Source organism: Leptopilina heterotoma, unplaced genomic scaffold, assembly GCF_015476425.1.
Source record: "Leptopilina heterotoma isolate Lh14 unplaced genomic scaffold, ASM1547642v1 Lhet_16, whole genome shotgun sequence".
Lineage (NCBI taxonomy): Eukaryota > Metazoa > Arthropoda > Insecta > Hymenoptera > Figitidae > Leptopilina > Leptopilina heterotoma.
Genome location: NW_025110874.1, coordinates 3,006,232 through 3,027,694, shown reverse-complemented (window position 1 = coordinate 3,027,694; position 21,463 = coordinate 3,006,232). Strand labels below are relative to the sequence as shown.

At 21.2% G+C, this 21,463-nt stretch overlaps 1 protein-coding gene across 2 annotated transcripts in view; it reads right to left on the bottom strand.

Moving 5' to 3' along the window:
* The window catches only part of LOC122498765 (RNA pseudouridylate synthase domain-containing protein 2-like), a 486,414-nt gene that overhangs the window by 96,820 nt on the left and 368,131 nt on the right, over positions 1-21,463 (bottom strand). The window lies entirely within an intron of this gene.

Sequence of the window (21,463 nt, the reverse complement as noted above, 5' to 3'; positions counted from 1 at the left end):
CTTGTGATGAATAATGTTATTTAAATGAAAATAATTGAATTTTGCAATGAATTTTATTAAAATGCCTCAAAATAATTGAATTTTCAGGAATAATTCTGTTATTTATCGACATAATTGAATTCTTTCAAAGAATTATTTATGTAAATAATTCAATTTTTCCAAAGAATTTTAAAAACATTTTTTTAAATAATTAATTTTTTTCAGGAACTGAAATTAAATGTTTAAGAATTTTTTTAAAAAATATTGTGAGCAATTCCTGTAAAATTATATTAGAAATAATTGAAAACCTGATATGGATTTTATTATTTATGAAAATAATTGAATAGTTGCTAAGAATTTTATTAAAATTTTCAAAAATAATTGAATTCCTGAGAAGAATTTTATTACTTATGAAAATAATTGAATTATAGCAAAAAATTTTATTAAAATATTTTAAAATAATTGAATTCCTGTGAAAAATTCTAATATTGTTGTAAATAATTGAATTTTTCTAAAGAATTTATAAAAAAAAATTTTTTCAATAATTGATATTTTCGAAGAATTCAAATTAAATTTTTAAGAATTCTTTTAAAACATTTTTTGAGCAATTCTTGTAAAATTTTATTGAAAATAATTGAAATCCTGCGATGAATTTGATTATTTATGAAAATAATTAAATAGTTGCTATGAATTTTATCAAAATATTCAAAAATAACTGAATTCCCGAGAAGAATTTTATTATTTATCAAAATAATTGAATTATTGCGAAAAAATTTTATTTAAATGTTTAAAGAAAAATATTTATTATTATTAATTAATAATAATTTAATTTAATTTAATTTTTTTTTTTTAATTTTTCGTTTTAATTTATTTATTTGAATTTCTGTGAAAAATTTTGTTATTTTTGAAAATAATTAAATTTTTTATAAGAATTTAATAAACATTGTTTAAAATAATTAATTTTTTCGAAATATAATAAATATTATGAAAACTTTATTTTAAATAATTGAATTCTTGTGGAAAACTTTATTTGTGAAAATAATTGAATTTTTCGATGAGTTTTATTATTTATGAAAATAAATAAAATTCTAAGCAAGAATTCAATTGAATTTTATCAAAGTTTTTTTTAAAAATGGAATTTCCATGAAAAGTGTTATTATTAGTGAAAGTATTGAATTATTGTGAAGAATTGTATAAAAATTTTGTAAAATAATTGATTTTTTCGATATTTTTTTTTTTGAAAATGCTATTCTAAATTAATTGAATTCCTGTAGAAATTTTAAAATTTATGAAAATAATTGAATTTTGGATGAATTTTATCATTTTTTTAAAAATAATTGAATTGCTTTGTGAAATTTTATAAAAATACTAGATATTAAAAATAATTGATTTTCGATTTTAGATTCACTTTGATTTGCAATCTGTACGTTTGGCATAATTTTAATTTGAAAACTTTTACGTTCAGGAGCAAAAATAACATGAAAAATTGATCCATAAACAAACAAAACCTAAAAATTGTTATTTAATTTTTTTGCTAACTTCTTCCCTCTTTAAAAAAATTTTTTTTACATTAACTGTTAGAAACGTAAAATTAAATTTTAATATCCAATGAAAAAAATTTATATCAAATTGAATGAAAAGTGTTTTCTCTCTCATTTTAAAAAAGAGTAAAATGAATTGCATTTCGAAATTGAACAAATCGTTATTCGTTGAAGGAAAACCATATACATATGCACGAGAGGATTTTAACAATGAGATAGGAAATCTTAATATCGTTGGGTGTAAGTGGAAAATATATTTTAGATAAAGTCACCTTTGTCTAAATTTGCATATTATCCATTATACACGCAATCTAGTACAAAAAAAAAGAATGTGGCTAGAAAATTATATCGTAAATTAGACACAAGTAGATATAAGTTTTTTAGCAACACCTGAGAAAAGTACATTAATAATTGTCATTATATTTTCAAGAAAAGTGAAAAAAAAATTAAATCTCCATTGCAAATGAGCCATTAGAGACAAATAATGTTAGGGGTTAATTTTTCATTTTTTCATTTTTTTTTTATTCCTATAAAAGAAAAGTCTGTAAAGCAAATGAGTTTATGTAATTATGCATTCGTTTCGTGTCGAATGAATTAGTTTCTTACCTGAAATTCTAAATGTAGAAAATGTACGGGATAATTTAAATTAAATTTTTATGTATATATTTTCCGGCCACTTTAAATAAGAATAACAAATTTCAGTTAATCTCTATTTAATAATCAATCTGTTCTCTCATTTTTCGTGCATATCAATGAAACTATCTATTAAATTAAATGTTTAAGTATTAATTGCAGAAAATTGAAATTCGATTTTAATATAGTTAAATATATTGTTATCAGATTTAATTTTATTAAAAATTAAAATTTTATATTGAAGCTTTTATTGGATAAGAATAATTCAATAACGTTTCTGTTATAATTAATTTTCCTATTTATAGAAATTTAATGTAACTTCACACTGATTAATTTTGAATGTGCAAATTTGCAATTTTGAGATTATGTTCGCATTCTAACCTGTAATCAATTTTTAAAGGTCACCTTAGTATCTTTATTTATAATTCTTACCTAAACATAAAATTGATAAAATTCATACCTTCACCTAAAAAAAATAAAAATTTTTAAAAAATAAATATTTTTAAATAATTAATTAATAATTAATAATAATAAAAAATAATTAATAATAATAATAATAATAATAATTAATAATTAATTTTTTTTTATTTATTTAAATAATTTTTTTTTTTTTTTTTTTACCTAATTAAAACCCTCACTTTTGTCACTTTTTACCTAAATTTCAAGGTTATTTTACTTCTTGAACTGTGATTGGTAAATTGGCATATCATGAAAAGGACAAAGACAAAAAAAAATTTCATTTTCATTTGGCTAAAAATGAACTAATTCTATACTGAATCATGGAAATAATATTTAATTGAACTTTGGGCAAAAACTTTAAAAAGGAAAATGGTAATAAAAATGGTAAAAGTAAAATTCTTCCCCTCGATAAAACTTTTCGCTTTTATAAAGAAAATTTTCCTTTTTTTAAACTGTGGACAGAAACTTGAAAACAATGAGAGAAAGAAAAATTCTTCCTTAAATTTTTTGACAAATTTTTAGTCAAATAATAATCAAATTTTAAACAATAGATAAAAATCTAAAAAAAATCAGGGAGACAAATATAGTATTATAAGATTGAACTGTGACGAATTTCAAATTTTTTTATCATATATTGAGATCGCAATAAAAAAATTAATCATTTAGTGTCAAAAGCCCCATGTTATTTAAATGGAAAATTTAAATTTTTGGTCAATTTTTCCCTAATTTTCATCAAAAATATTTACTTCTTTCTTATTCTGCTAATAATTTCAATTCCTTCAACGATTTTTATTATTCATCAAAGAATTTAAATATTTATAAAAATAATTTAATTTTTCCGAACAATTTTATAAAAAATTTTAAATAATTGATTTCTTTCGACTAATTTTATGCAAATTCTAATTTAAATAATTGAATTCCTGAGAAATTCAATTCATTTTTATTACTCATGAAAATAATTGAATTAAATTGAATTCTTACGAAGATTTTTACAAAAAATTTTTTAAAAATAATTAAATTTTACAAAGAATTCTATTAAAATTTTTAACAATAATTGAATGTCTGTGTGGTATTTTATTAAATTTTTTTGAAAATAATTGAATTCCTAAAAAGCATTTTATTATTTATGAAAATAATTGAATTCTTACGAATGATTTTATTAGAATTTTTAAAAATAATTAAATTTCCAAGAAGAAATTTACTACTTTTAAAAATAATTGAATTATTGTGATGAATATTGTTATTTATGAAAATAATTGAATTTTGCAAAGAATTTTATTAAAATGCCTCAAGATAATTGAATTTTCGGAAATAATTTTGTTATCTATCTTTAATAATTAAATTCTTTCGAAGAATTATTTATGTAAATAATTGAATTCCTTGGGAAGAATTTTATTATAATATATAAAAGAATAATTGAATTATTTCAAAAAAATTTAATTCAAATTATATTTAGGTATTAGGTTATATTAGGAACAATTTTATAAAAATATTAGCAAATAATTAAATTCCTGTGAAAGTTTCTAATATTTTTGTAAATAATAATTTGAATTTTACCAAAGAGTTTTATAAAAACCATTTTTATTTAAGTAATTGATTTTTTCGAGGAATTGAAATTAAATTTTTAAGAATTTCTTTAAACATTTTTTTATCAATTCCTGTAAAATTGTATTAAAAATAATTGAAATCCTGCGATGAATTTTATTATTTAGGAAAATAATTGAATTTTTTTCAAACGATTCTATTAGAATTTTTTAAAATAATTGAATTTCTGAGAAAAATTTTATTATTTATGAAAATAATTCAATTTTTGCAAAAAATTTTATTAAAATGTTTAAAAAGAATTGAATTTCTGTGAAAAATGTGTTGCTATTTTTGAAAATAATTGAATTCTTCATAAGAATTTTATAAAAAAATTTTAATTAAAATTGTATTAAAAATAATTATTGAAATTCTGCGATGAATTTTATTAATTATAAAAATAATTGATTTCCAGAGAAGAATTCTATTATTTATGAAAATAATTGAATTCCTGAGAAGAAGTTTATTATTTATGAAAATATTTGAATTATTGCGAAAAATTTTATTAAAATGTGTAAAAAGAATTGAATTTCTGTGAAAAATTTTGTTTATTTTTAAAAATAATTGAATTCTTTATAAGAATTTTTTTTATAAACATTGGTTTAAATAATTAATTTTTTCAAAACATAATAAATATTATGAAAATTTTAATTTAAATATTTGAATTCTTGTGGAAAATTTTATTTGTGAAAATAATTGAATTTTTCGTTTAATTGATTAAAAATAGTATTAAAAATAATTGAAATTCTTTGATGAATTTTATTATTTATAAAAATAATTCAATTCTGGCTTAGGATTATATCAAAAATTTTTTTTTTAAATTAAATTTTCATGAAAAACGTTATAAGTGAAAGTAATTGAATTATTGGGAAGAATTGTATAGAAACTTTGTTAAATAATTGATTTTTTCGATATTTTTTTTAAATGCTATTCTAAATTAATTAAATTTCTGTGTAAATTTTATTATTTATGAAAATAATTGAATTCTTCCAAAGAATTTAAAAAAAACTTTTTTTAAACAATTGATTTTTTCGAGAAATTGAAATTCAATTTTTAAGAATAATTATATTTATTGAGCAATTCCTGTAAAATTGTATTATAAATAATTGAAATCCTGCGATGAATTTTATTATTTATGAAAATAATTTAATAGTCCTTAGGAATTTTATTAAAATTTTCAAATTCAAAATTGAATTTCCGTGAAAAATGTTATTTTTGAAAATAATTGAATTTTTTATAAGAATTTTGTTAACAAAATGTGTTAACAAAATGTGTGAAAATTTTATTATTAATAAAAATAATTAAATTTTGGATGAATTTTATTAATTTTTTTTTAAATAATTGAATATTTTTTAAAAAGATATTTTTATACATACATAATAATTATGTATGTAATATAAAAGTAAAAAATATTTATTAGTTGACAAAAATGAAATGTTATAAAAGAATTCAAAAAAGAAATTTTTTGACCACATTTTTTTTATATTAAATTTCAATAACAGAAAAGAACTGACTAATATGGTGAATTGTTATTTTTCGACTACATAAGAAAATACATTTTATTTCAAGTGTTTGGAATAAACAATAGAGTGCGAGAGATAAATAAGGATATTTGGAAGTAACTTGTGAGATGAAATCTTCTTGATAGAAAAGAGGGACACTTGCAGAATCAAGAATCGGAATATGGTTGATAGGAGGAAAAAAAGGGGACGTGTTAAGAGTCGAGTGAGAGTGGGTGGAAGAAGTGTTTCCGATAGGTTTTGTAGAAGCTTAGGGAGACAATACGTCGACCTGGTTCTCGCCAGCTTTTCAGGGAAACTACCACGTTTTTCAGTTAGAAAAGAATTTCTTTCCAAGGTCCAGTAGATTTTTTTTTTCTTATCAGCATCCCTTTCGCAAAAAGAATCTTTCTTTTTTCATTCTAATTCTCTATATTTTATTCTATTTCCCTCTCTATAGGTAGGTAGTAATAAAACATTAAACTAAAAAATATTTTCTAAATTATTTGAAAGAAAAATAAAAATTTAAAAAAAGAAATTTAAAAAAAATTAAATTTATTTTTTCATTTCTCGCTTGATACGGTGAAAAACTCAATAATTGTGAATATTGCCTGTGGTGCAGGAAAAAATTAATAGAGAAGAGAAAAAAAGAGAAAATATCATGGTACAGTAATTTTTTTTCCCAAATATTTAAAAGTAGAAATTTTTTTTGCGTAGAGAGAAAAAAAATTGTGTCACATTTTCTGATAAGGTCCAGTTATTATTATCGAATTTTTAAAGTTTCCAGCAAAACGAAAGTGTGAAATAAATTTTATTTTCATTACTTAGTCTTATATTAAATCTAAAAGCGTCCAACCGTGTCTAAAGCTTTCTACGTGGAAAGAGTGTGAAAGAAGTTGCTTTAGTTTTGTCCTTATGAATGAAAGGTCAATAAATCTACAACACTCACACACGTATACAGACGCTCAAGTCTAGTTCTTGGTTTATAGTCTGGAAAATTCTAGACGAACTTGTGACTGCATTTAATTGATTTTTAATTACAGTATATATATATATATATATATAGTAAATTAGAGAATTAATATTCACAGATTTCATTCGCGTATTGGAAAACACTTATTTCCGTAGGAAAAATAGTAATGCATAAAATTCGAGATTTCCGAATGTTTTTTTTCTGATTATAACAAGAAATTCACTAGAAGCATTTTTCAATTTTTTTTCGTTTCAATTACAACATCCTTTTTTCGAAGCAAAATTAAAAATTTCGTAAATAATTCATATTTATCTAAACTGTGATCCTTCTCTTGAACAGTGATTTTTGACCCAATTTTAAGGCTATGTTTTTGTCCTGATAAAAAAGTTAAAATCAAAATTTAGGTCAAAAGGTAAAAGAAATATTTAAAAGTGTAGATCAAGTATCTAAACAGCATTGCCACAGGTCAGGGAAATCAGGGAGAAGCCAGGGATTTTTATTAAAAGTACTAGAAAAAATTCAATTGTTAGAATTTATAAGAAAATTCTGAATTTTTGTGTCTTTTTGTTTGCCTCATAAACTATAAAGTTACCACGAGTTCTAAAAGAGAAACATAACATTTTTTCTATTTCTGACAGTAATTTATTTTAAATAAATTAATTCTATTGAAGAACTGCCATAAAGTTAATAATTTATAAATCATTTAATAAAGAATTTTTTTGAAAAATTTTAATTTCAATTCTGTTAAAATTAGTTTCAATTCTAAAAATTTTAACGCAATTCTTTGCAAGAATTCATCTTAATAAATATTACAATTCTCTCAAAAAATTCAATTATTTTTAAAAATTTGAAAAAAATTCTCGTCAACATTTCAATTATCTTTGTAAATGAATTGCAAAATTCTTCGACAAAATTAAATTATTTTTAGGAATTTTAATAAAATTCATTGCAAAAGTCAATTATTTTTATAAATAATAGTATTCATTACAAGAATTCAATTATTTTCAAAAGTAATAAAATTCTTCCCAGAAATTCAATAATTTTTACAAAACTAAAAAAATTTGTCAATATTTCAATTATTTTCATAAATGAATAACAAAATTCTTCGACAAATTTCAATTATATCCAGGAATTTTAATAAAATTCATTGCAAAATTCAATTATTTTCATAAATAATAGTATTCATTACAGGAAATCAATTATTTTGAAAAGTAATAAAATTCAATTATTTAAAAACAATTTTGGCAAACTTCATCAAGAATATTCAATTAATTTCAAAATTAATAATATTTTTCGTAGAAATTCAATTATTTTTAAAAATTCTAAAAAAAATGGTCAACATTTCAATTATCTTTATAAATGAATAGCAAAATTCTTTGACAAAATTCAATTATTTTTAGGAATTTTAATAAAATTCATTGCAAAATTAAATTATTTTTATAAATAATAGTATTCATTACAAGAATTCAATTATTTTCAAAAGTAATAAAATTCAATTATTTAAAAACAATTTTGGCAAACTCCTTCACGAATATTTAATTATTTTCAAAATTAATAAATTTCTTAGCAAAAAATTCAATTATCTTCAAAACATTTAAAAAAATTGTCAACATTTCAATTATCTTTATAAATGAATAGCAAAATTCTTCGACAAAATTAAATTATTTTTACACTGAGAAAATGATTTATTTGATTCAAATATATTTTGTTTAAATCAAACTTAAAATATCTTTGCTATATCCAGTCAAACATATTTAAGTTTAATTGAAACATATTTTTTGGTTCATTTAAAGAAATAATATATTTAATTCAAACATAAGTTATGGTTGATTTTAAATTATTTATAATCAACTTTTAAGTTTGAATTAAAGATAAAATTCTTAAACATAATTTTTGTTTAAATCAAAATAGAAAATATATTTAAATTAAACATAATTCTTCAAACAAATAATATTTTTAAATCAAAGCAGTACCTAGATATTTTCTATATATTGGGATTAAGCTTACAAACTAATTTCAATTAAACAAAATCACTTAAAATTATTTTTCTATTTGAATTAAGTATAATGTTTTCTCAGTGTAGGAATTTTAATAAAATTCATTGCAAAATTCAATTATTTTCATAAATAATAGTATTCAATAAAAAAATTCAATTATTTTCAAAGTAATAAAATTCAATTATTTAAAAACAATTTTGACAAAATTCTTCACGAATATAAAATTATTTTCTAAAATAATAAAAATTGCACAGGAATTCAATTACTAAAAATAGAATTTGCATAAATTTTTTTTGATAAAAATCAATTGTTTGAAACATTTTTTATAAAATTCTTCGCCATAATTCAATTATTTTCATAAATAATAAAACTCATTGCAGAATTTCAATTATTTTTAATACAATTTTAATCGAATTCCTCAAAAACAGAATTATTATTCTTAAAATTTTATTAAAATTCGTCGAAAGAATTCAATTATTTAAAAATTCGTTGATAAAATTATTTATAATTTAATTCTCGTAGAATTTTCTAATAAATATTGATTTAAAAATTAATTTCAGTTCAAGTTTTAGATAATTATTGAATTTTAAAAGGTTTCAAATTAAAATCTGTGAAAATTTGAATTTTTCATACTTTTAATTAAAAATTTTATGGAATTAATTTTTTCCAAAAAGCTTAATCGAAATTTTTAAAAATATTTTAAGTTTTCATTTTCTAACTTATATTTAATAGAAGAATTTTCGAATAATTGAAATTTCATGTAAAATTAAATTGTAAACAAATGGATTTAAAAATTCTCAAAGAAAAACTTTTTCAAAAATTATTAATAATAATTGATTTAAAGAAGAATTTTACTTAAAAATTGTAGAAAATAATTATAATTGAATTGAAATGATGAAAATAATTTTAAAGAATTTGCAGTAACAATATTTTTATAAAATTAAAATAGAAAATAATGATTTTCTCACCCGGTCACTTTTAATTATTATCAAACATAAAGAAAGCGAAATCGTTATCTTCATGTTTTGTAACAATATTTTTATAAGTTGTTGAATTTCAAAAAGGTCTGAATTTGAATGTTTTGAAGAATTTTAATTCCTATGGAAAAATAATAATTAAATATTTATTTAAAAAAGAATTTATTGATGTTTTCGAATAATTTGTCATGTAAAGAAATTCGTAAATAAATGTAATAGAACATTTTTTATTGAGTATCTAATCATTTTTAGAGTGAATCAGAATGTTCTTTAGGGTCAGGGTAAAAGTCAAAATTTTATCTGAAAATCAAGGAAAAGTCAAGGAAAAAAAAATTAAATTTTTGTAGCCACCATGTATAGGTTTAAAAATACACCGTAACCTGATACTGATACTGTCGCCGATTACGAATCTAAAGTCACATTTTCGAAATTTAAAAAATTCAAAATGGCGGATTCAATATGGCGGATTTTTTTAAAAATTGACCACATTCGGTTGAAACTTGTTACTCGGGGGCTTTCAGTGTCTCTGATTACGAATCTGAAGTCAGATTTTCAAAATTTAAAATGGCGACTCCAAAAACCCCCGGGGCGCATGATTATTCCCCAAATGTCATTTTTCCGAAATGTCATTTTACCAAACTGCACTTTTGCGAATAGTCAATTTTGCGAAAAGCCAATTTTGCGAAATGTCACTTTTGCGAATTGTCATTTTTTCGAAAAGCTATTTTTGCGAATTGTCATTTTTGCGAATCGCAATTTTTACGAATTGTCAATTTTCCGAAAAGTCATTTTTGCGAATTGTCATTTTTACGAAAAGACATTTTTGTGAAATGGCATTTTTGCGAAAAGAGATTTTTCTGAAATGTCATTTTTACGATTAGTCATTTTTGCGAAAAGTCATTTTTGCGAATTGACATTTTTGCGAATTGTCATTTTTAAGAAATGTCATTTTTGCGAATTGTCACTTTTGCGATTTGTCAATTTTTCGAAAACTCATTTTTGCGAATTGTCATTTTTACGAAAAGACATTTTTGTGAAATGTCATTTTTGCGAAAAGCCATTTTTGTGAAATGTCATTTTTGCGAAAAGCCATTTTTGCGAATAGTCATTTTTACGAATTGCCATTTTTGCGAATTGTCAATTTTCCGAAAAGTCATTTTTGCGAATCGCCATTTTGACGAATTGTCAAATTTCCGACAAGTCATTTTTGCGAATTGTCATTTTTGCGAAAAAAACAATAGAAACTTGTAGGTATCTATAAATTCACTATTGTATTTTTCGCAAAAATGACAATTCGCAAAAATGACTTTTCGGAAATTTGACAATTCGTAAAAATAGCGATTCGCAAAAATAACTTTTCGGAAAATTGACAATTCGTAAAAATGTCGATTCGCAAAAATGACTTTTCGGAAAATTGACAATTCGTAAAAATATCGATTCGCAAAAATGACAATTCGCAAAAATAACAATTCGTAAAAATGGCAATTCGTAAAAATGGCGATTCGCAAAAATGTCATTTCTTTAAAATGACCATTCGCAAAAATGGCAATTCGTAAAAATGACTTTTCGCAAAAATGACATTTCACAAAAATGTCTTTTCGTAAAAATGACAATTCGCAAAAATGAGTTTTCGAAAAATTGACAAATCGTAAAAATGTCGATTCGCAAAAATGACAATTCGCAAAAATGAGTTTTCGAAAAATTGACAAATCGTAAAAATGGCGATTCGCAAAAATGACTTTTCGGAAAATTGACAATTCGTAAAAATTGCGATTCGCAAAAATGACAATTCGCAAAAATAGATTTTCGTAAAAATGACAATTCGCAAAAGTGACATTTCGCAAAATTGGCTTTTCGCAAAAATGACTATTCGCAAAAGTGTAGTTCGGTAAAATGACATTTCGGAAAATGACATTTGGGGAATAATGATGCGTCCCAAACCCCCGAGTAATAAGTTTCAATCGAATTTGATCAATTTTGAAACCAGAGCCAGAGGCACGAAAGGTTTAAAGAAACGTTAATTTAGATTTTTGGTTTCATATTCTTTTTTCAAATAATTAAATTTCTATTAAAAGTTTTCTCTTGTTGCTATAATATGTATTTATATTGTTCTACGAGGGAAACTCTCTTTTACGCTTTTTATATGAAAAAACAAGAGTAATTAAATAAATAAATAAAATAAATAGTTAATAATGATTAATTATTAGTCAAATTCACTTGTATGTTATGTCAAAGTAGCTAAAATGTTTTGTATCCAATTCAATTAATTAAATTTGACTATTTTCGTAGTTATATTTATTTACTAATAATCATTTAAATGAATTACTCATAATTTGCAGTCTTTAGTTATTTTTAGACAGTGTACAAATATAATTATTATCTAGATAAGAAACAATAGTTGTAAGTGAGAATAAGCATTTGTTTGCTTGAAACTAACGAAATTCAATGTCAATTAGGAAAATTTTGGTAAAGCAAAGTTATGTATATACAGGATGGGTAGGTACAGCATTAAAAGTTTTCGTTTAATTATATAGATACACAGTAAATATTAGAGGGTTACCTCCTATAATCTAAGCAAGGTTGATAATTACGTAGGAGTAGCACGTATATATGTATAGGAAAGAGCATGGGTAGTTATTAGTACAGTAATTGCTGCTGCCATTGAAACTTCTTTTGCGATCAAAGCCACCCTCGAGTCCTCTTTCTCTCTTTTACGCCACTACATACCAACCACCTTAATCAATCACAATTTCAAAGCAAAATTATATTAAATATATAGGTAATAAAATATAAAACCCAATTGCTTTCTTGTTTCCAGAATTAACACTCAATTTATATCCCAGCAATTTAACACTTATTTCATTAGCAATTTATTTCATTTCTTTACATCGAGAGAAGGATATTTTATTATTTTTAGATTCTTTATCGAAGCGTCATTGTTTTCAATTAATTAATTTTCATTGATAGTTATTGATTCAATTATTATTATTCAATTGGGGAAATGCGGACGAAGCGGCGCTTAATTTTCTTGACAAAAATCGAATAAGTCAAAACATAACTAAACTTTTGTTAATAATGCGCCTCGCCGCTTCACCCCAACGTCCCCTGTTAATTAATGATTCCTAAATAATAAATTATTAATTAATTAATAATTATAATAATTAATTAAAAACGGCTAAAACTAGAGGACTCGATCTCGCATCTTAAAAGATTCAAATCACTTATGATGATTTTACATTTACAATCATATTAATGCTAATATAATCGAATTAAAAGAACATAACATGGTTGCCACAGATTAGCGAATTCAGGGAAAAGTCAGGGATTTTTATTAAAAGTACTGTAAAAAATTAAATTTTTAAAATTCATACGAAAATTCTAAATTTTTGGTGTCTTTTTTGTTTGTCTCATAAAATATCAAACTTATCACGAATTCTAATACGAAACATTCAAAAAATTTTTTATTTCTGATAAGAATGAATTTTTTAATATTATTTAATTATTTCAAAAGTTTGAACGCAATTCTCTTGATAGATAACAAAATTCTTCACAGAAAAAAAATTCTATTCCAAAATTCAATTATTCTTATAAATAACAATATTCATCAGAAGAATTCAATTATTTTCGAAAATAATAAAATTCTTCGAAGAAATTCAATTATTTTTAAATATTTTAACGAATATCTAGCAAAAATTCTAGAATAGCAAAAGTTTTCGCCAAAAATTCAATTATTTTTAAACATTTCAATAAAATTCTTTGCAAAATTTCAATTATTTTCAAAAGTTTTCCGCAATTCAATAATTTTCAATATTTATTAATTTCATAAAATTTATCAAAAAATCTAATAATTGAAAAAAAATGTTGATACAAATTCTACGAAAACATTCAATTATTTTCATAAATAATAAAATTTCATTTAGGAATTCAATTATTTTCATGATAAAATTTCAATTTTTTTTAATACAATTTTAAATAAATTCCTCGAAAAATGCAATTATTTTTAAAATTTTTATTAAAACTTGACGAAAGAATTCAATTTTAAGAAACATTCAAGTATTTAATAAAATTTGTTGCAATAATTAAAATATTTTCATAAACAACTTTTAATTAACAACGTTTCGTCGCAAGAAATCAATTTATTTAAAAAAAAATTTTAAGTAATAATTCTTCAAAAGAATTTAATTATCATCATAAACAACAAATTTTTAAAATATTTTAACGAATATCTAGCAAAATTCTAGAATAGCAAAAGTTTTCACAAAAAATTCAATTATATTTAAACATTTCAATAAAATTCTTTGCAAAATTTCAATTATTTTTAAAAGTTTTTCGCAATTCAATAATTTTCAATATTTACGTATTTTCATAAAATTTATCAAAAGATTTTATTATTGAAAAAAATTTTTGATACAAATTCTACGAAAACATTCAATATTATTTTCATGAATAATAAAATTTCATTTAGGAATTCAATTATTTTTATGATAGAATTTCAAATATTTTTAAAACAATTTTAAATAAATCCCTCGAAAAATCCAATTATTTTAAAAATTTTTATTAAAACTTAACGAAAGAATTCAATTTTAGGAAACATTCAATTATTTAATAAAAAGAATAAAATTTTTTGCAATAATTCAAATATTTTTATAAATAACTTTTAATTCGTCGCAGAAACTCAATTATCATCAAAAATTTTTAAGTAATTCTGCAAAAGAATACAATTATCTTGATAATCAACAAAATTCTTTCCATAAAATCAATTATTGTTTAATAAAAATTTTTTCCGAAATTCAATTATTTTCATAAATATCAAAATTAATCAGAAAAATCCAATTCTTTTGAAAAGTAATAAAATACTTTGCACAAATTAAATTCAAGTCAAGAATTAAATTATCCTTATAGGTAAATAGAAAGATAGCGAAATTCTTCTCAAGAATTAAATTATCATCAAAAATTTTTATAAAATTCTTGTCAAAATTGCAATTATTTAAACAAAATTTAATAAAATTCTTCGCATGAATTCAATTTTTTTTTTATAAATTATTATTTAAATTCTTCTCAGAGGAATTTAATTTGCATTTTTAAAAGAATAAAATTCTTTAAAAAGTTCTCATTTATTTTCATAAATTGTTATAAAATTCTTTAATACAATAAATTTCAGTAAAATTTTAATTAAATTCCTCAAAAGAAATTAAGTATTTTAAAAAGTTGTTAAAAAAAAATCTTCGTAAATATTAAATTTTAAGAAACATTCAATTATTGAATAAATTATTTATTTTTGTATTTAAATAATTAAATTCTCGTAGAATTCTCTAATAAAAATTGATTTAAAAATGAATTTCGATTAACATTTCAGATAATATTTGAATTATTAAAATCACTATAGCATGCATTTTTAGAAATAATTGAATTTTGAAAAAGTTTCAAATCCAAATTTTTGAAAATCTGAATTTTTCGTACTTTTAACTAACAATTCTGTAGAACTAATTTTTTTTAAAAATTATTTCAAGTTTTTATTTTCTAATATATATTTATAATTGAATAATTTCCTAATAATCGAAATTTCGTAGAATTGAATTGTGAACAGATGAATTTGAAAATGCGCTCAAAGAACTTTTTCAAAAACTATATATTAAAAATAATTTATTTAAATAAGAATTTTAGTTAAAAATTCTAGAAAATGTTAATTAAAATTTTAATTGAAATGATGAAAATTATTTTCGAAGAAGTTACAGTAACAAAATATTTTTATAATATAAAATAATGGTTTGTCACTCGATCAACTTTATGTTTTATAATAAAATTCTTAGATCTTAGGAGTTGTTCAATTTGAAATTTTTGAATTTGAAATTTTTGAACATCTTAATTCAAATGGGAAAATAAGAATTATGAAATATTTATTGAAAAAAGAAGTTATTGATGTTTTTGCTTAATTTTACAATTACAGAAATTCTTAAATAAATGTAGTAGAACATTTGTTTCAGTATCTAATAATTTTTAGAGTGAATCAGAATATTCTTTAGGGTCTAGGAAAAAGTCAAAATTCTGTCTGGAAATCAGGGAAAAGCCAGAGAAAAATAAAGTTAATTTTTTGTGGCAACCCTGCATAATCTCAAAAATAGTTTATAGTTAAAGGTAAAGAGTAGCATCTTAAAATTCTCTTATATCAAAAAGGGAAAATTGTCATTAAATTGTGGACGTACCTACCTAATATCCCTCTATAAAAATAAAATTTATTTTCAAGTGCCTAAAAGTAATATTTTTAATTTGGCTAGATATAAAAACGATAAGTACCAAAATACCAACAAAAATAAATTTATGTAAATTAATTGAAGCGAAAAAAGTTTCTCGATCAATATCACGATCTTTATATAAGTTTGTCCACTGAAATAGCCGCAATGCATTCATATAGGTACATAGAACGAAAAAAACAAAGGTAAAGTTATTTGAAAAAATGGGTTTTAGTGTGTTGGTTTTTCTAATTTGTGAGCGTTCGTGCGAATAGTCTGAAAACTAAACTGCTCCATATACGCGTCCATCAGTCGATGGATTGTAAACGCAAAAGGATAGCAATGGAACATGTTGTTTTACGATGTGAACAACAACCCCCCTGTAGTGCTGTGCTCATAAAAGAAAGAAGAGCATTTTCTCCCGGTTTATTTTGCTGTTTCTATTATCAGAAGAGTGAAGGTGACTACTCTTTTCTCTCCCAATATATATACAATATGGGCAATTGAGAAAAATTAAGGAGCATTACATGTTCCGGAATTTTCCAGCATAAAACTCTTCCTTTATATATACAATATAAGAGTTTGAAGGTGAATTTATTTTTATTCGAAAACGATGCGATATAAAACTGAGCCTCAAACCAATTTCTTTAAGCAATTTTCAAAAAAGAATTCCACCAAGTTTTTCATAATAAATAATTAATTTACAGCTACATGAAACTTTTACAATATTGTGTGTGTGGTTTGGAAAAAAAAAAAATTTGAGCAGCTTTTTGCGAAATTAGAGGAGAATGTTTTATTTATTTGTTTGGTCTAAATAAAGGGTCAAAAGCATTGTTTTCATTTTAAAAAAAGTTTGGTATACTTTTCAATTAAAAAAAGATGACTTTTTTTTGTTTGCAAAAGTGAAATCAAAATTGTCTGAAATATTCGCTAATTTCTGATTATTTTCTGCTTTAATTTTTATTGCATTATCGGAGTAAATTTTTTAAAATTATAACTGAAATTTACTAGTGCAATGTACTCAGGGCTCGAACTAGGTCCGTAAATCCCTTAAAAGTCCGTTTTTTTGAAAAAAAGGTCCGTAAAGACCGTAATTTTATTGCGAAAAGACGAAAAGTTCGTAAATTGTAGGATATAATTTAGAGAATTTTAAAGAAATTACAAATGATTGCAGAAATTCATTTTATTTTCAAAAGTAATCAAATTCTTCGCAAAAATTCAATTATGTTCAAAGATACTTAAAAATTCTCATCAAAATTTCTATTATCTTTAGAAATATAATTAAATTCTTCTCCGAAATTCAATTATTTTTCAAAATTTCTCTCAATTCGATGATTTTCAATATACTACTATTTTCAAAATATTTTTCAAAATATAATAAAAATTTAACAGGAATTTCATTATTTACAAATTTTTTCTATAAATTTCTTCGCAATCATTCAATTATTTTCATAAATATTAAAATTTTTACAGGGATTCAATTATTTTCGTAAATAATAAAATTTCTTTTATGAATTTAATTATTTTCTGAAATTTTAATAAAATTCTTGTAAAAATTTCATTTATATATTCAAAAATTGTCCACAATTCAATGATTTTCAATATCTACTGATTAAATAAATTTTTCCGAAAGAATTCAATTATTTTTAAAAAATTCCGATACAATTTTACGCGAACATTTCATTATTCTCTTAAATAATATAAAAATTTCACAGAAATTCAATTATTTACAAATTTTATTAAATTTCTTCGCAATAATTTCATTTATTTTCATAAATATATTCAATTTTTCAAAAAACTATTTATTTTTCTGTTTAAATAATTGAATTCTCGTAAAATTTACTATTAAAAATTGATTTAAAAATGAATTTTAATTCAAATTACTAAAAAAAATTGAATTTTAGAAACAAATTACAAATGATTGCGGAATTTCAATTATTTTCAAAAAGTAATAAAATTCTTCGCAGAAATTCAATTATGTTTAAATATTTATAAAAATTCTCATCAAAATTCCAATAATTTTTTTAAAAGCAATAAAATTCTTCTCCGAAATTCAATTATTTTTCTAAAATTTTAATAAAATTCTTGGCAAAATTTCAATTATTTTTACAAGCAATGAAATTTTTCTCCGAAATTCAATTATTTTCTAAAATTTTAATAAAATTCTTGGCAGAATTTCAATTATTTTCAAAAATATTGATAAAATTCTATGCAAACATTTAATTATTCTTATAAATCATAAAATTCTTTTTGGAAATTCAATTATTTTTGTAAATAATAAAATTCTTTTTAGAAATTCAATTAATTTTTATAAATAATAAAACACATTGCAGAATTTCATTTATTTTTAATACAATTTTAATCGAATTCCCCGAAAAAATTCTTAAATATTTTATTAAAATTCGCCAAAAGAATTCAATTATTTAAAAATTTGTTAATAAAATTATTAATAACAATTCAATTTTAAAAAAAATTCAATTATTCAATAAATTGTTATTTTTGTACTTTAAATCTTGGAAAATTGGAATTTTTCATATTTTCAACTAACAATTCTGTGAAATTAATTTTTTTTTGAGAAACTTTAATTGCAGATTTTTTTTTATTATTTAAAATTTTTATTTTCGAATATATGTTTCATTAAAGAATTTACGAAAAATTGAAACTTTGTAAAATTGAATTGTTATGAATTTGAAAATTCTTCAAAAACTTTTTCAAAAATTATTAAAAATAATGGATTTATAGAAGGTGTTTAGTTAAAATCACGAAAAAGAAATTTAATTTTGGAGAAGTTACAAATTATTGCAGAAATTCAATTATTCTCAAGAGTAATAATATTCTTTGCAAAAATTGAATATTGTTCAAAAATAATAAAATTCTTCTTAGCAATTCAATTATTTTCACAAATAATAAAACTCATCGCATAATACAATTCTAATCGAATTTCTCGAAAAATGTAATTATTCTTAAAAATTTTATTAAAATTTGTTGACAGAATTTAATTATTTGGAAATTTTGTTGATAACGATTCCTTATGGGAATGGAATTTTAAGAAACATTCAATTATTCAATAAATTATTTATTTGCATTTTTGCATTTAAATTTGTATTTAAATAATTGAATTCTAGTAGAATTTTCTAATAAAAATTGATTTTCATTTCATAAAAATGAATTTCAGTTAAAATTTGAGATAATAATTGAATATTAAAAGCAATATAGTGTAAATTGTTAAAAATAATTAAATTTTGAAATTAATTTTAATTGGTCCGTAATTTTTTATTTTCGGTCCGTAAAGTCCGTATTTTTAAATATTTTTTCACTGGTTCGAGCCCTGAATGTACTTGAAAAATAGTGAAATTTGACAGAAGGTTAAGGTTTTACTATAAAGTATAGTAAAAGTTACTTTACTCAGTTTTTCCCATATTTATTGGCATATCTTAATTGAATTAGCTCTCTAGAGTGATGAAAAATCAATTTTAATTATTCAACTGAATGAAAAGAGAAAGAATTGATATTTAATTCGCTCAGATTTTTTTTGGCACCCAGCCGTATATCGAATTCTCGAAAACCACGTTTCAAACAACTGTTGCTTCTAGAATTTGGCACAGACTCTCCTCTTAAATTACCTTAAAGTGCTAAGAGATCTTTATCGACATTCAAAGAGATAGCTATGAAAGAATTATAATAAAAGAAATCTCCAGTTTAAAAAAGAAAATCCTACAAAAGACATAGTTCCTCTCAAATAGGAATAGAAAATCAATATCGATTTTAAATATGGACAAGCTGAATTTTAAATTTATAGTTTCAATTTTCAATCGTGCAATTTAATTTATTTTACTTATTTTAATCTTCTTATTATTATTTGCGTACCTATATTATTTATTTATTCTGTTATTCAACTTTAATTTAAACTAATAACTTCTAATTTATTGACAATATATTAAAAAAATAGTTTACTAATAAAAGAAATTAAGAATTAACTAATACGATTTGCAAAATATATAATTTCAAATTAAAAAAAAAAAAATTACATAAAATACTAAAAATTTGAGAAAAAAATGTGAACGAAATAAATGTGAAAATATGAAAGTATTTTCCTTCAAATGTTTCGCATACAGTGACGCGAAAATTTTTAATGTATTGATTAAATTGGCGAACGTGTAGGATTTTGTAGAATTAATTAACAAGTGAAAAGGCTTTACGTAAAGGAAATAAAAATGTAAAAGCTCCAATACTAAGATTGCCGCCATAAATTGCGTCCAGAGACGCAGCAATAAATTATTTTTCACTTCGATAAGACCTCGTAAATTTATTTATTGTTTTTTCTTTTTTAGATTAGCGAACTGTTTCAACTTGTTTAATTTAAACAGATAATACTCAGCGAATGGAAAAAGAAAGAAAGTCATCCCTTTTTTCGCTTAATATATAGATAAATGAAAATTATTTATCAGTCTACATTCAAACATCATTCTACTTCATATATCTATCCTCTTTTTATGTTTGTTTATCTTTATAGATTTATTTTTTATCCATTCAAATAATATAGAATTATTTATGTAAACTATATAAGACATTCACGATTTAATTATTATTAATTTATTAATTTAATAGTTGGTAATTAATTATTTCCTACATTTCCTTAATTTTTTTTTATATTTCTTTACATTTCCTATGCAATTCTTTCTTATTCTGCTAATAAATTTAATTCCTGCAACGAATTTTATTATTCATAAAAGAATTTAAATATTTATATAAAAATAATTTAATTCTTGCGAAGAATTTTAGAAAACTTTTTAAATAATTCATTTCTTTCGACTAATTTTATGTAAATTCTAATTTAAATAACTGCATTCCTGAGAAATTTTTATTATCCATAAAAAGAATTGAATTCTTACCAAGATTTTTATAAAAAATTTTTTAAATTATTGAATTCTGTTTGTAAATTTTATGGAAATAGTAGATATATTGAAAATCATTCAATTGCGAAAAGTTTTTAAAGAGAATTAAATTTTACAAAGAATTCCATTAAAATTTTTGACAATAATTGAATGTATGTGTGGTGTTTTATTAAATTTTTAAAAAAATAATTGAATTCTTGAGAAGCATTTTATTATTTATGAAAATAGTTGAATTCTTGCTAAAGATTTTATTAGAATTTTTGAAAATAATTGAATTTCCAAGAAGAAATTTATTACTTTTAAAAATAATTGAATTCTTCTGATGAATACTGTTATTTAGAAAAATAATTAAATTTTGCGAAGAAATTTATTAACATGGCTCAAAATAATTGAATTTTCGGGAATAATTTTGTTATTTATCTTTAATAATTGAATTATTTATCTTTAATAATTGAATTATTTATGTAAATAATTGAATTCTTGGGAAGAATTTTATTAAAATCTGAAAGAATAATTGAATTATTTTTAAAAAATCTAATTAAAATTGTATTTAAAATAATTGATTTCTTTCGAACAATTTTATTAACATATTTGCAAATAATTGAATTCCTGCAAAAAATTATAATATTTTTGTAAATAATTGATTTTTTCGAGGAATTGAAATTAGATTTTTAAAAATTTTTTAAAAATTTTTTTAGC